At 38.8% G+C, this 13,790-nt stretch overlaps 1 protein-coding gene across 1 annotated transcript in view; it reads left to right on the forward strand.

Moving 5' to 3' along the window:
* Nucleotides 1-222: 222 nt before the first annotated feature.
* The window catches only part of PLA2G4A (phospholipase A2 group IVA), a 130,602-nt gene continuing 117,034 nt past the window's right edge, over nt 223-13,790 (forward strand). Inside the window, exon 1 of the mRNA XM_081112671.1 lies at nt 223-306. The gene's annotated coding sequence lies outside the window, so the exon portion shown is untranslated. The remainder of the gene's footprint in view (nt 307-13,790) is intronic.

The raw sequence follows: 13,790 nt of genomic DNA on the forward strand, positions 1-13,790 counted from the left end.
TCCATGTAATTTGGGACCGGTTAACGCACACGTTGTTTACGTATGTGTTCTGACTTCAAACTCCTTGTTCCGGTAAGGCATCATTTACAGGAGGGTGCCAGCATCTGCAGGAGCAGTGCTTTCCCTCGCTTCCTCTTTCATTCCACCTTAAAACATCTGCGAAGGCCAAAGGAAACCAGCCCACGTCCTAGCCCCTCCCACCAAGGATTAGACTTAAACTTCACTGTGGCCCCGGCTGAAAAAGGATCCTCACAGAAAGCTAGAGGCATAAAGGATCCCGAAGAAGCTCTTGTAACTCTGGGAACTGTAAGCAATATATTTACTCTACCTCCGCCCTGCTCCGCTCCCCTCTCCCACCCTCCTCAGCTTCTAGTTTGTATCTTAACTTGGAAGGAGGAAAGGACACGGGGAAATCTAGTCTTCACTGCGTTTTAAAAAGTCCGCCCCTCCTCTGCCTTTTGAAATGAGACAGATCAGGGAATCTTAATTATCTTCTGACAAATGCCAGTTTGATTTCCGGGCTCTAAATGCTCCATGGAGTCAAAAGATAAAGTGTTCCTTCACTTACAGCAGCGAAAGAGCCGAGCCAACATTCGAAAGGCAGCGAGGTGGCGCTTATTAGGGCTCCACGTGATGCCACCCCATGGTCACAGATCCCCAGTAGCTTGAGCAGCGTGCGTTTTGACAGCCCTGATGCTCTTTAGTTACAGAATTTGGGGACTCATTTATGTTTTGATGAAGAAGTAGTCATTTTGGTTACATATGCATTCCTGGGTATTTAATGTGTTGCAGTGTTATGCAGAAAAAAAAGACAATACTGAAAAATTAATTGTAAAACAGCTGGTATTCTGATTCGATTCGCCCTTTCTCTAACTTGGTGGACATGCCAGGAGAACAGAACTCCAGGCTAGACACTGGAAAAGATTTGTCCGAATAACGATAACGTTAAGTTTCAAGTGTGAATATTATTTTAGTAATTTTGTTTTCGAAGCAGTAAAAATGGCATTGAATTTGAAATAATAGTGGCTTAACATAGCTAGGTCTCCTTCAGCTTATAATAATTTCAGTCTTAAAAATAATGATTTTTCACTTCAAAAACTAGAACAAGAAATGCTCTTCCTATTGGTTGATGATGTAAGCATTTATTCAGCTGAGGCAGGTAGAGAGGGCGTACCATTCGGATGGATGTCTAAGTTATGATATTTGCGTGTTTAACCCTTTCAAGGACAATTTGTGTTTGGGTTTGTTTCTGTTTATTGCATAAATGTGAAAATGTAGCCCAAGATATTTGCAGGGGATAGTGGTGAAACTAACCCTGTTAAGAGTTTTAAAATTATATTCTAAAAGTCCCTACACCTTGCCAATCAAGGTTGATGCTGGGATAAAAAAAAAATAAAAAGACAACCACAGTTATTTGCTTCTTTCATTGAGCAGAGAAAGAGTTACATTTTAAATTAAGCAATAATTGTGAAATGCCTAGAGAAGTGTTTTATCTGCATTTGTTCACAGCAGCTTTACAGACTTCCCGTAGGGGAAGCACATTTTATGGGACTAAGAAATATATTCAATCATTTTCCTTTTCTTAGTTAAACATAAGTGATCACTTTTGAAGTATTTTGCACGTATGTTTAATTAGGAAAAGGAAAATGATTGAATAGATTTCTTAGTACCTGAAGAAGTTCACAACATGGAGATAATTTGGCCTATTTTAACCCATCGGTATCATTCTTGGTTGTCACTGCTTAGAAAGCAGAGTCATGAAACCAAATTATTTGCATATTAAAAATAAGTTCCAAGAATAAAAAAGAGGAAGACAGAATTAGCTGTGGTTCCTTTTCCTCTCATAGGCCTTTCATTGACCATCAATTTTTCTTCCTCCTCTTGCTTGCAGACTTTATAGCTTTAGTTATTCTCAACTTTTTTTTTTAAGTCACAGACCCTTTTACAAGTATTATGAAAGGTGTAGACCCTTCCCCAGAATAAAGCTCGCATACTGTCCTCCAACATGCACCAATTTGGAAACAGCTTTAGGACATTCATACTCCTCCCGCCCCCCTCCCAGCCCCCCCCCCCCCCCAAGCAATTAATGTCACGTGAAAGTGTTGTACTTCTTAGAACTTTGGAATTTTCTGATAATATCAAATAATTACCAAATCATTTTATTTATAAGTAAAGAACTGCCTAATAATGACTATTGATTGTGGTGCTCACATTGTTCCCTTATTCGTCAGGGTGCTGGAACTCTAAGCAGTTTGGTGTAATGGAAAAACGACTTGCCTGGAAACCAAGTGACCTAGATTCTAGACTTAGCCCCACTAATGACTAGTTGGGCAATATTAGAAAAATACTGTTATTTTTCTGTAACATCTGATACCTTCTGTTGCTGAATGCAGCAAGTAAAAGATAGTAGGAAAACAAGGCGTAAGTCATTTTTAATTGGATTGTGGGTTGTCTAGTTTTGCTCTTTTATTCTAAAATTCCTAACCATATTTCCCAGCATGATTATGTTTTATGATATTTTCATTTATTCCAAAGATAATCCATGTTCACTGCTTAAATTTCATTCAGTATAGTAAATTGCAAAGAAGTACAGTGGAAAATTACCTATTACCCCCTAAAGGGATAACCATTTTCAAAATGTCATTCTTTCATTTATTCAATCAACAAATATTTATTGAGTAACTAGCATGTATCAGCAGAGAGACAGGAATTCCTGTATGCACATCCGTTTATACGTCTAGGCATTTTCCTATACATGCACGCACATGTAGATATTATAAAATTGTGATCATACTTGCTAAAAGGTAAACTGAGGCATATTAAACATTTTAAGAGTTTTTGGAGCAAAAATCAGTTGAAATGAGGCAGTGAAAAATGGAAAGTAGTTTGGAAAGGGTCACCTGCAGGATCTAGGGGCAGAGACTTTTATAGAAAAAGTAGAAGCAAAGTAAGGAAATTATTGACTGGCTATAGCGTAAAGCTTAGTTGGCTGTTTGTGATTGGTTGTCCTTAGGTTTCAAATTTGTAACTTTGAGGCATTTACAGGTTTAAAATTTTGATTTGCTTAGGTAGGCCGCCATGACAATGAAGTGGCCTCAGACTAATTGCCTCCTCATTTAATTAATTTAACACACCATTCATACTGTTTTATAACATACTTCCTCTTCAATCATGGAATTTTCTCTTAAAACATGAGTTTTTTTGTATTCATGCATTATTTTGTATTTCTTTCTTTCTTAAACAAATATCATTGAGTTCCTACTATATGTTACACACTGTGTGAGCGATGCCAGGCTACACATGAGCAAGAGTATGGGTCTCACTATGATGTAATTTTAGTCTGTGGAAATGTACTGGCCAATTATAAGTTGTTAGATATTTAGGTAGGTTACAGATTTCTACTATTATAAATAATGTTTCAGCTGGGACCTCTTATATAAATGTTTGTATACCTCTTTGCTTATTTCCTTTGTATAGATTCTTACAAGCGTATGTATGTTCCAGGTTCTAACAGAAGTTCTGCTATCTTACAGGTTGTGAGATAAGCCAATAATTGTTTTAGCAAAACGTTCTTTTCTCAACTGTAGAATAGAAATAATAATACTTGGTTATTTGGAGGATTCCTAAGAATATTTAGCAATATGTTATGGAATGCTAGTTATTATTTTTGGCATTTTGTTCTTAAGACAGATTGTATCCATTTATAAGTAGTATAAGAGGGTAGAATTTCCCCAAACCAACATTGTGTTATTACTCAAACACAACAAACATCAAATTAAAATGTTAGATAATTATTATACGAAAATGGCATTTTGTTTCAATTTGTATTTCTTCCAGAAATAAGGTTGAACAATTTTCAAAGTAGCTGATATCTGATAAAGTGGGAGGTCTTCTTCCCCACCGGGTGCTGCTGGGGGTGGACTTCTTATGATATCCCAAGAAAAATAATTTTCTGAGACTTACACAGGAGAATCAATAACTTTTATTCACATGGAGTTAAATCCCTTTGCATTTCCAAAGTCCCATTTCCCTTAGTCCAGTAGAAGAAGTGTAGCTGGCTTTCAGTAAAGCTAAAATCAAAGCCAGTGTCACGAGTTTTCCATGTTGGAGCCAGGTCCAGTATATCATCAGGCTAGTTGCAGTCCATTAGTCCATTGGGTGTGGGGGTCCTCATAGCCGTGGGCCACATGGTAGAATGCCAGGAAGCCAAGAAGGAGCCATGAGCCAAGTGTGCCAAGAGGAACCAAGACAGTGAACTTCTTTGTTCAGGGGATTATATATCCCAAATTTCCTCGAACTTACAGTGGACACGCCCATTCTGGCCAATGACCTCTGTTCCCAAGGGTGACTGACAGTAACCTTCCCTAGTCATCCCTACTTTACCGGGCACATATCTATCTTCCCTTTGTCCAGCCCCTTTCCCCCAGTGTTTTGCAGGGAATATGCCTATAATGTCTGGCCTTCTCTTTGCTCCTTTCCTATTATTAATAATTAGCTAATTACATTGATATCAGAGCCACTTAGATGTCTGTGTTTATGAATTGCCTCTTTCAATGTGAGTTTTAAATATTTTCTTCAGTTTTAATTTCTAATTCAATAAATATCAATAGACATAGCTCACATAATCAAAGGCCCTTTGGAGTCCTCCATTTTGAAGAGTGTTAGAGGTCAAAATTAAAGCTAAATTTTGAACTAGAAATAGAAATTCTGGAAGCATTGCTTTTCTCAGTTTTGGAGGATTGACCTTATTGTTTCCTAACGCCCTTTCTTTAAAAATGAGTGAGATGCATTGAAAAATGAAAGCAAGTCATATGTATTCTCATAGACTGTCATATTCTACAAAATTAGGGAAATTGAAGAGGGTTTCAAAAATACTTGTAGAATGTCCCACACCTCTGGGAACATCCAGACTTGCTTAATGCAGATAAGGACCAAGGGTTACATGATGATTCCTTGTAAAGGTTTCATTAAAAAAATAGTATCCATGTTTGTCACGAACCAACTTAAAATGAATTTAATTTTAGTCAACTCTTCCTCTTCTACTCTGATAATTTGGGCAGTGACAGTTGGGAGAACCAAAAAGTTGGTTCTTGTGTTTTTTTCAAAGGAGATAGTAAGTAGAGCAGATATTTTGTAAGTAGTTGATAGTAAGTAGTTCTGGTATTTTGGTACCATCACCTGCCTGAGAAAAAGAGATGTACCAAATATTTGCTGCTCTTGCTATGTGATTCTGGTTTTTGATTCTCTCTGATTCTTAGTCCACCCTTGCAACATTCTTTGAAAATACAGTTTATCTCTCCTTTATACACATATGAAATAAGCTTAAATAATTGACTGTTCACCAGAAGTAGATTTATAGGCCATACTACTAGTCCAATCACTTATTTAATGAATTCAAATGACTAGAGAAACTCAACAAATACCTGTAAGTGATCCTTATCCGTTTAACAACCTCTGGGTTAAAGATGATGGGCTGATAGGTTCTTAGCACAAGCAGTTATAAATAAATCAGCTTATCCCCTTTCCTTAACTTTCTCCTCATTTGATTGTTTTGGAGTCTGCAGGGAAATTTGGGTATTTTAGGTAACAGTATGTTTTGAATTAGGATACAAATATGTAATTTGTTTGTAATATGTGTAATTTCAGTATTCAATAGTATAGAAAACTCGTATATTTATAATACTCAGCTTATACATGCTTAGTTTTTCATTTTGTTATTACCTAATTTACAATATGTTCTCTGATTATGTAGTTTGAAAAAAATATCACAGGGCCAATATTTTTCATTTGCACAGCATTTATGGCTTATGAAGAGATTGCTTGAGAACTTCATTCCCAGAATAACTCAGTAAGTTAGTAGAGCAGGTAGTCACATTTTACAGACCTGAAAAGAGAAATATGGAAACATCAAATGGCTTACTTAATGTCTAATCATGATTTCCATTTTGATGCATTGTGTATGCTTCAGTTAATTAACTGATTAATTGGTTTGTATTTTCAATTTTGATGCATGTTATTTTTAAGGCCACCAACCTCTTCCTATTTGTGTTAATATCAGAAAAATTAATGGGGAAGGAAGATCCAAATGGTACAGGTTTCCATATTAACTCACTTATTCTTCTCTTTTAACTGGATTACTGATTGACCTAATAGAGGAAGTTGCACAGACATTTAAGAATGATTGAGAAAGTAGTGTATGATCTACAGTTTTGTATTTTAGAACTATTTAGCACTTTATATAACTATACGCCACTTTAAGAAGATAAAGTAGCCTGGCCGGTGTGGCTCAATGGTTGAGCATCAATCTATGAACCAGGAGGTCACCTATGAATCAGGAGGTCATGGTTTGAACCAGGAGGTCATGGTTCGATTCTCCATCAGGGCACATATGCCCAGGTTGTGGGCTCGATCCCCTATAGGGGGTGTGCAGGAGGCAACCAATTGATGATTCTCTCTCATCATTGATATTGCTCTCTTCCCCTCTCCCTTCCTCTTTGAAATCAATAGAAAATATATTGGAAAAAAGATAAAGTATGTAACATTTTATCTAAAAATACAAAATAGACATATTATGAGTTATATATGAAGTGCTAATTTTACTAGAGGCTTTATTTCCAGTTTGGATTAGAGCATTCTCTTAGAATATTCTAAGTATAACCTGAAGAGCCTATGACTCTTTTTGGCTCTTTTATTAACTCTGGAAGTTGGCATAAAGCATTTGTATAAAAGTGATTGGTCTGATCTTGGATTAACCAGTTATAGAAAAAAATTATTTTACCTTTCTGAAAAATTCAGTAGCTTCTGGTAAACTAGACATTCCTTTTCAGGATTAAAACTAACATTAGTTGTAAAATTGTTTATTATACATATGTAAACTTCATAATAAATAATACATAGAAGATCAAGTTTGAGTGCTAGATGCAACTGAGCCACTAGAAACATTAGGTCAGCAAATGGCTTCTGAGTTTCAGTCAGTAAATTGACAAACTTCCTCTTTGCCCCATACTTGAATATCCACAGCTTTAACAAGATAAGCAAGTTGAGTTCAGTCTGTAGGCAATGAGCTGGGATGTTGGGCCCCTTGTGGAAGGAGATATTCTTGCTGAATTCTTGGGTCTGTAATTGTAGAAGAGACATTGTCCTCCTGGGATAGTCTGAGGGCAGATAAATGGTGTCTTCAGCTTTTCTCCAGGCTCTCATTTTTCAATTTATTTAAAAAAAAGGGTAATCTATTTTGTTGGTTTTTTACATGCAGTGTTTCATATAATATTATGAAAGTATTGAGAAAAATAATTTAGAGCAATTGTGTAAGAATTTATAGAAAAGCAAGTTGTGGGAAAGTGCCTAAAGAGATATGCAGTTATGAGGACATTCTGCCAGCATCTATGATTAAGATTTCCTAATAGCCATCAGCCCCTTGTGATATCTACCACAAACCTCAAACAGGTATCAACTTTCTTCCTATTCAACTGCCATGAAGCACAGGCACAGGAATTTAAAATTGATTGAGGTCATGAATTTATATCTCAAAGACATAACACCTAAGGCATTTCCACAGTTCATGGCACAGTCTTCGAAGTCACGACTTTTAATACACAATGGTAATTTATGTGCAGATAATTATTTACAGTATTGTTATAGCCTTGATTCTTAGGAGAAGATGTTACTAGCATGTGTTTTAGGAAGATTTCTCATAGCAAGCATTCTAAATTAAAGAGATTTCTTGGTTAATGAAAGACTAAATTATAAAAGAGTAAGATGTTTACTTCTAGCCAGCTACTGGGCACTTAATTTTTTGAGACTCATTTAGAATACGTTGCAATTCTTAGTATTTAAATTATATTTTAGATTGACAAATTAACTTGGTTGACTAATACCTTATGAACTATTGTCACAATGAAAACAACTCTCAAAAAAATTACAATATCCGGGGGGAAAATAATTTCTAAATACTATTTTACTTATATGTATAGTATAGCTAGGATAATAGTAAGAGAAATGTATCTTTTTAATACTTAAGAAAAGAAGAAATTTAGATAGCCTGTTCTCTTTTTCACTTAAGAATTATTTTACCTTTTGGGTGAAAAAATGTAGATGCTAATATCAACCAGGAATTATTGATCACTGGGCTTTGTGCATTTATTCCTTCACCAATTCAGTAAGTTTTAATGGACACTAAGCACATGCTAGGCGTTGTGTTGCATTTAGGGCATACCTGGGTGAATAAAGCAAGTACAGTGATTAATTCCCTCTTGGAGGAGAGAGACAGTAATTAAGCAAACAATAAACAGATAATAAAGGAAGCAAATGGACTTCAATAGTAGAAAATAACTGGGAAGGTGAAGAATGGGAAGGTTTTGCTGAGAGGTAAAAGTTAAGCCAAGATGTGAGGGATGAGAAGCCATGCGTGAGAGGTGAAGGGAGTGAGAACAGGTGTGGCTCAAGGTGGGGGCTCCAGGCAGAGGACAGCATTTGCAAATAAACCTGCAAAGAAGTGACCAAGAAATCAGATGGAAAACTAGGGATTGGAAGGAAAGGATGGAAAGTGGTTCCAGAGAAGCAGAGGGTAGAAAAGTGACGGCTACATTTGAAAACTTGGAGGTCATTCGCGATCTGGATTAAGAACAGCTTCAGTGGACAGAATAGGATGAGAAGGAAGTGGAAGTGAGATGGTAAGTGGATGGGAAGTGCGGGCTGGAGGATATTGGATGCAGTTTGAGCAAATGGCCCTTCCCAGATATCTGTCCGTGAAACAGCGTAAAAATGGAGACATGGAGGGCAAAGGAATATGGAGTAGAGGGAGACTAACAGGTTTGCTGACCAGATTATGCAGTAAAAACTAAAGTTTGATGATTCAGGGAAAAGAAAAAGTCATGGATATCAGAATGAAGTACTTGAGGAGGAGAGAGGGATTTTTCAGGCAGAAAGACAACGTGTGGGGCCAGGTCTGTATCAGGAGGAGGAACTGCCTACGTTGTGTACATGTAGAGGAGTTTGCAGATCTGGTGGTGGGAAGATGAGAAACTTCCCTCGGGTGCCTTCTTTTTTTTCAGAGACGGGAGGTGAGGTCATCAGCTGAAAGTGGGTTGGAGGGGGTTGGAGTGAGACTTGGCAGTGGTTCTCCACCTTCTGGCCCTTTAAATACAGTTCCTCATGTTGTGTCTCCCAACCATAAAATTATTTTCGTTGCTACTTCATAACTGTAATTTTGCTAGTGTTATGAATCATTATGTAAATATCTGATATGCAGGATGGTCTTAGGCGACCCCTGTGAAAGGGCCCTTTGACCGTCAAAGGGGTCGCGACCCACAGGTTGAGAACCGCTGCTTTAGGGGCAGAAGAAAGACATTTTCTAGAGTGGGAATGCAAGTTCACTAGAAAAAGTTGGAATGATGCTGGGTAGTGTTGAGAGCCTCTTGAGTTTAGAGAATGTCAACCTAAAAATGCCAGGTTATGCGGCTTTTCGCCAGTTGTGTTAAAATGCTAGGAGCAAACCCAGATGAGCTAGAATGGCTGAGTTTTTCTAGAGTGGAAGGTTGGAAGAAAAGGAAAGAAAGAAAGAAAGAAAGAAGAGAGAGAGAGAGAGAGAGAGAGAGAGAGAGAGAGAGAGAGAGAGAGAAGAAGAAGAAGAAGAAGAAGAAGAAGAAGAAGGAGGAGGAGGAGGAGGAGGAGGAGGAGGAGGAGGAGGAGGAGGAGGAGAAGGAGGAGGAGGAGGAGGAGGAGGAGAGGGAGGGAGGGAGGGAGGGAGGGAGGGAGGGAGAGAGAGAGGAAGGGGAAGGGAAGGGGAAAGGAAGGAAAGAAGGAAGGAAGGAAGGAAGGAAGGAAGGAAGGAAGGAAGGAAGGAAGGAAGGAAGGAAGGAAGAGGGGAGGGAGGGAGGGAGGGAGGGAAGGAAGGGAGGAAGGTAATACTTTCTATTTTGAAGGAGCTCTTAATCCTGCAAAAGACTGGGTTTCCTGTGCATTTCAAAAGTGAACTGCCATTCACAGTATCTGGAAGCATATTTCAAACCTTCTTATCCCCTGACAAAGGAATGGTGAACTTGACTCCTATTACAGGCTTCCCACTCCAGTACTGCAGAATGCTGGTCTAGTTGAACTTCACAGTTAACACCCGAGGTGTGCAGGTATATGGCTTTGCTGATATTCTACCATTCCTACTTTAACTACAAGAGCAGCCTCACACTCATGAAACATTAGAGCCAGTATGACCATTTTCTTGGGGGTTTTCCCAGGACGGTTTACTTTAGAAAAGAAATATATGGCTTTTCCTGCTGTGGCAATCTCTAGTACGTCACGCAAAAAGGCAGCAATTAAGGAGGGAGTGGAAGCCTCAACAAAACACAAATGCGCCCCAGGGGAGAATATTTTGAACTGTCTGGTCTGGAGAGAGAGAGAGAGAGAGAGAGAGAGAGAGAGAGAGAGAGAGAGAGAGAGAGAGAGAGAGCTGTAGAAATAATGTGCTTCTCAAAATACACCCCTTTTCTTAGCCTTTTGTGCCACATTGTTAAATATATTTACAAAGTGTTAACACCCAGTACGTCACCATTAGCAGTTTCTTTTAGGTAGAAGGTGAAATGTTATTCATTTTCTGAAAATGAACATAATACAGTTTACACTTGTCGATGGGATATTACTCCATAATGTTTTGAGTGGGAAGAGGAATTTTGGAAACCATCCACTTAGTGTTTGTAAGTAAACATCAGATATCTATGATTCAAACCTAGAGAAGTATAAACGATGAAAATGATTCTTTTAAAGCTTTATTTGCTGAATTATAAAGATAAATTCAGTTATTCACTTCCCTCAAATTCATATCTTGAGCTTATCAACAAACAGTAACTTGAAACGTAAAGTTTGGGTCAAATTAAAATTTACCTATATGTTCTGTTTCATTTTGGCTCTGTTTCCTTTTATTCGGGAAGTGAGTGGGTTGCTGGTAGCTTACAAAGAATAGCTGGGTGAGAGTGAAGAGATGTGCTCAGCCCTCCCCTACCCCCGATATTCCCAGTACCCACCTGGCCCCATATATAGTTAACACGATGTTATTGACTATACTCCCTATGCTGTAATTTACGTCTCTGAGATTATTCCGTAACTAGCAATGTATACTTAATCCCTTCACCTTTTGCACTTAGCCCCTCAACCACGCCTCCCCTCTGTCAACCATCAGTCTGTTCTCTGTCTCTTTGAGTCTGTTTCTATTTTGTTTATTTTATTCTTTAGATTCCACACTCTGTAAAGTACACGATTGTCTAACCAGTATGCTGTACATCTGAAACTAACACAGAATAATCGTGAAAGTAAAGTGTAATTGAAAAAAATAAATAAAAGAAAGCGGTTTCCCTAACTGGGTGGGCTTGGATATATTTGTTTACATCTTTAGGCCCCAGGTACACACTTGCACCCTGAAGTTCTGTCTAGGTGGCAATTATGAATATTTTCTTCTAGTTTCAAAATTGTGTGACTTGCACTATAGCCTAAATGGCTGCTTGTTTGTGGCCACCAAGAGGTGAAACAATGGAAAATAACAACAAATCAGAGGGAATAACAATAAATCGAGGAAAGAAAATTAGGAAACTGGCTTCTGACCAGGAGACATTCTTGCTTTGTTCATAATGTAACTGTGAGCCAGGCCAGCCAGTGTCCTAGCCTGTAAAATAGGTTCACCTGGATTAGGCTCAACTCCACAGTCCTCATTTAGGAGCGTGTGATATCACACCTGGGCCTCTCTGGCTGGCTGTGTCCCTCCCTCCCCAAACAGGACTTTTCTCCGTTAACAATTGTATGCTTCTTTGTTTAAATGCTCTGTTTATATTATCAGTGTGTTACAGACTGAATTGTGTCCCCATCCTCTTTCCCGCCGCCCCATTCATGAGTTGAAGCTGTAACCCACCCCACCCCCACCACCAGTGACTGCATTTGGAGGTAGAGCCTTAAAAGAGGTGATAGAGTTAGGACCTTAGGATGAGCCCTAAACCAAGCCGTCTGGTGCCCTCCTAAGAAGAGGAAATTTGGATACACAGCAGACAGCATGATATGTGGGCACAGGGGAAAGACCATGTGAGGACACAGGGAGAAGGTGGCCACGTGTAAGCCAATGAAAGAGGCCTCAGAGGAAACCAAATCTGCGGACACTTTGGTCTTAGATTTCCAGCCCCTGGAGCTGTGAAAGTTTCTGTTGCTTGAAACTACCTAGTCCAGTGATGGCGAATCTTTTGAGCTCGGCGTGTCAGCATTTTGAAAAACCCTAACTTAACTCTGGTGCCGTGTCACATATAGAAATTTTTTGATATTTGCAACCATAGTAAAACAAAGACTTATATTTTTGATATTTATTTTATATATTTAAATGCCATTTAACAAAGAAAAATCAACCAAAAAAAATGAGTTCATGTGTCACCTCTGACATGTGTGTCATAGGTTCGCCATCACTGATCCTAGTCTGTAGGATATTATTTTGGCAGCCTCAGCAAACTAATATAAAGCACCCTTTCCATTGTGCTGGCTCTCTGCTAAGACTCTTAACATTCTTGCATATTGTATAATGTCTCGAAATCCCTCTTGTGCTTGAGGGTAGAGTGGCAGAACGATATAGAAAGAAAGAATTTGGTACGAGGCCGAGTGTCAGGATGCCAGGGCCGGCTCAGCACCTGTCGACACAGATGACCTGGGAAAGTTTCTTAGTCTTCCTGGGAGAGAGCATTCTCTTTAGAGTGTGGCTAAGGGCACTGTCTGCCTCAGTCTGAGCTGTCAATTGACAAATCACTTAACCTTCCTAAAGGTTAAGTTTTTTAATCTCTAAAATGTCTATAGTAATCCCTCTGTTGTTACAAAGATGAAGTGAGATGGTGTATATAAATCCCTTAGTACAGCACCTGGCACCTTGGAAATGTTGAATAAGTATGAACTTTTATTTATTTACTTTTAAATATATTTTTATTGATTTCAGAGAGGAAGGGAGAGGGAGAGAGAGATAGAAACATCAATGATGAGAAAGAATCATTGATTGGTTGCCTCCTGCACACCCCACACTGGGGATCAAGCCTGCAACCCAGGCATGTGCCCTGACCAGGAATCGAACCCTGACCTCCTGGTTCATAGGTCAACACTCAACCGCTGAGCCACGCTGGCTGAGCCGAACTTTTAAAATAATTTAGCAATTGCTAAGATATCTTCCAGTTTGTATTCCAGGTTCTACAAATGGGCTCTACCTCCCCTTGATGATTTCTCAACAACAAGACCTCATCTACGGTCTGGCCATTTTCTCCAAAACACCATACAAATTCCCAAGTTTGTTCATTCATCCTTCAATCAATAGTCATTGCATGATCACATCAGGGCCCAATAGGAATACAGGGAGAGAGAAACAGACTCCTTTCATGTTGCAGACATGCACTCCACATGATGGTAATATAGTCTATAACATTGTGGTTGGAGACATCAAGGAGAAATACAGGGGTCTTAACCCAGTAGACAGGTTAAAAGATGGTTTACTTCTGAGAGTGAGTGTATTACAGGGAACTCTGACGGACAGGCAGAGACTAGCCTATAGAGCAGCGGTTCTCAACCTGTGGGCCGCGATCATCGGAAAACACATATAGCATATCAGATATTTACATTACGATTCATAACAGTAGCAACATTACAGTTATGCAGTAGCAACGAAAATAATTTTATGGTTGGGGGTCACCACAACATAAGGAACTGTATTAAAGGGTCGCGGCATTAGGAAGGTTGAGAACCACTGCTATAGAGAATGTGTGTGTGGTGGGGGGTACGGGGGCAGCACC

Source organism: Myotis nattereri, assembly GCF_964212035.1.
Source record: "Myotis nattereri genome assembly, chromosome: 18".
In the NCBI taxonomy this organism is placed as follows: Eukaryota; Metazoa; Chordata; class Mammalia; order Chiroptera; family Vespertilionidae; genus Myotis; species Myotis nattereri.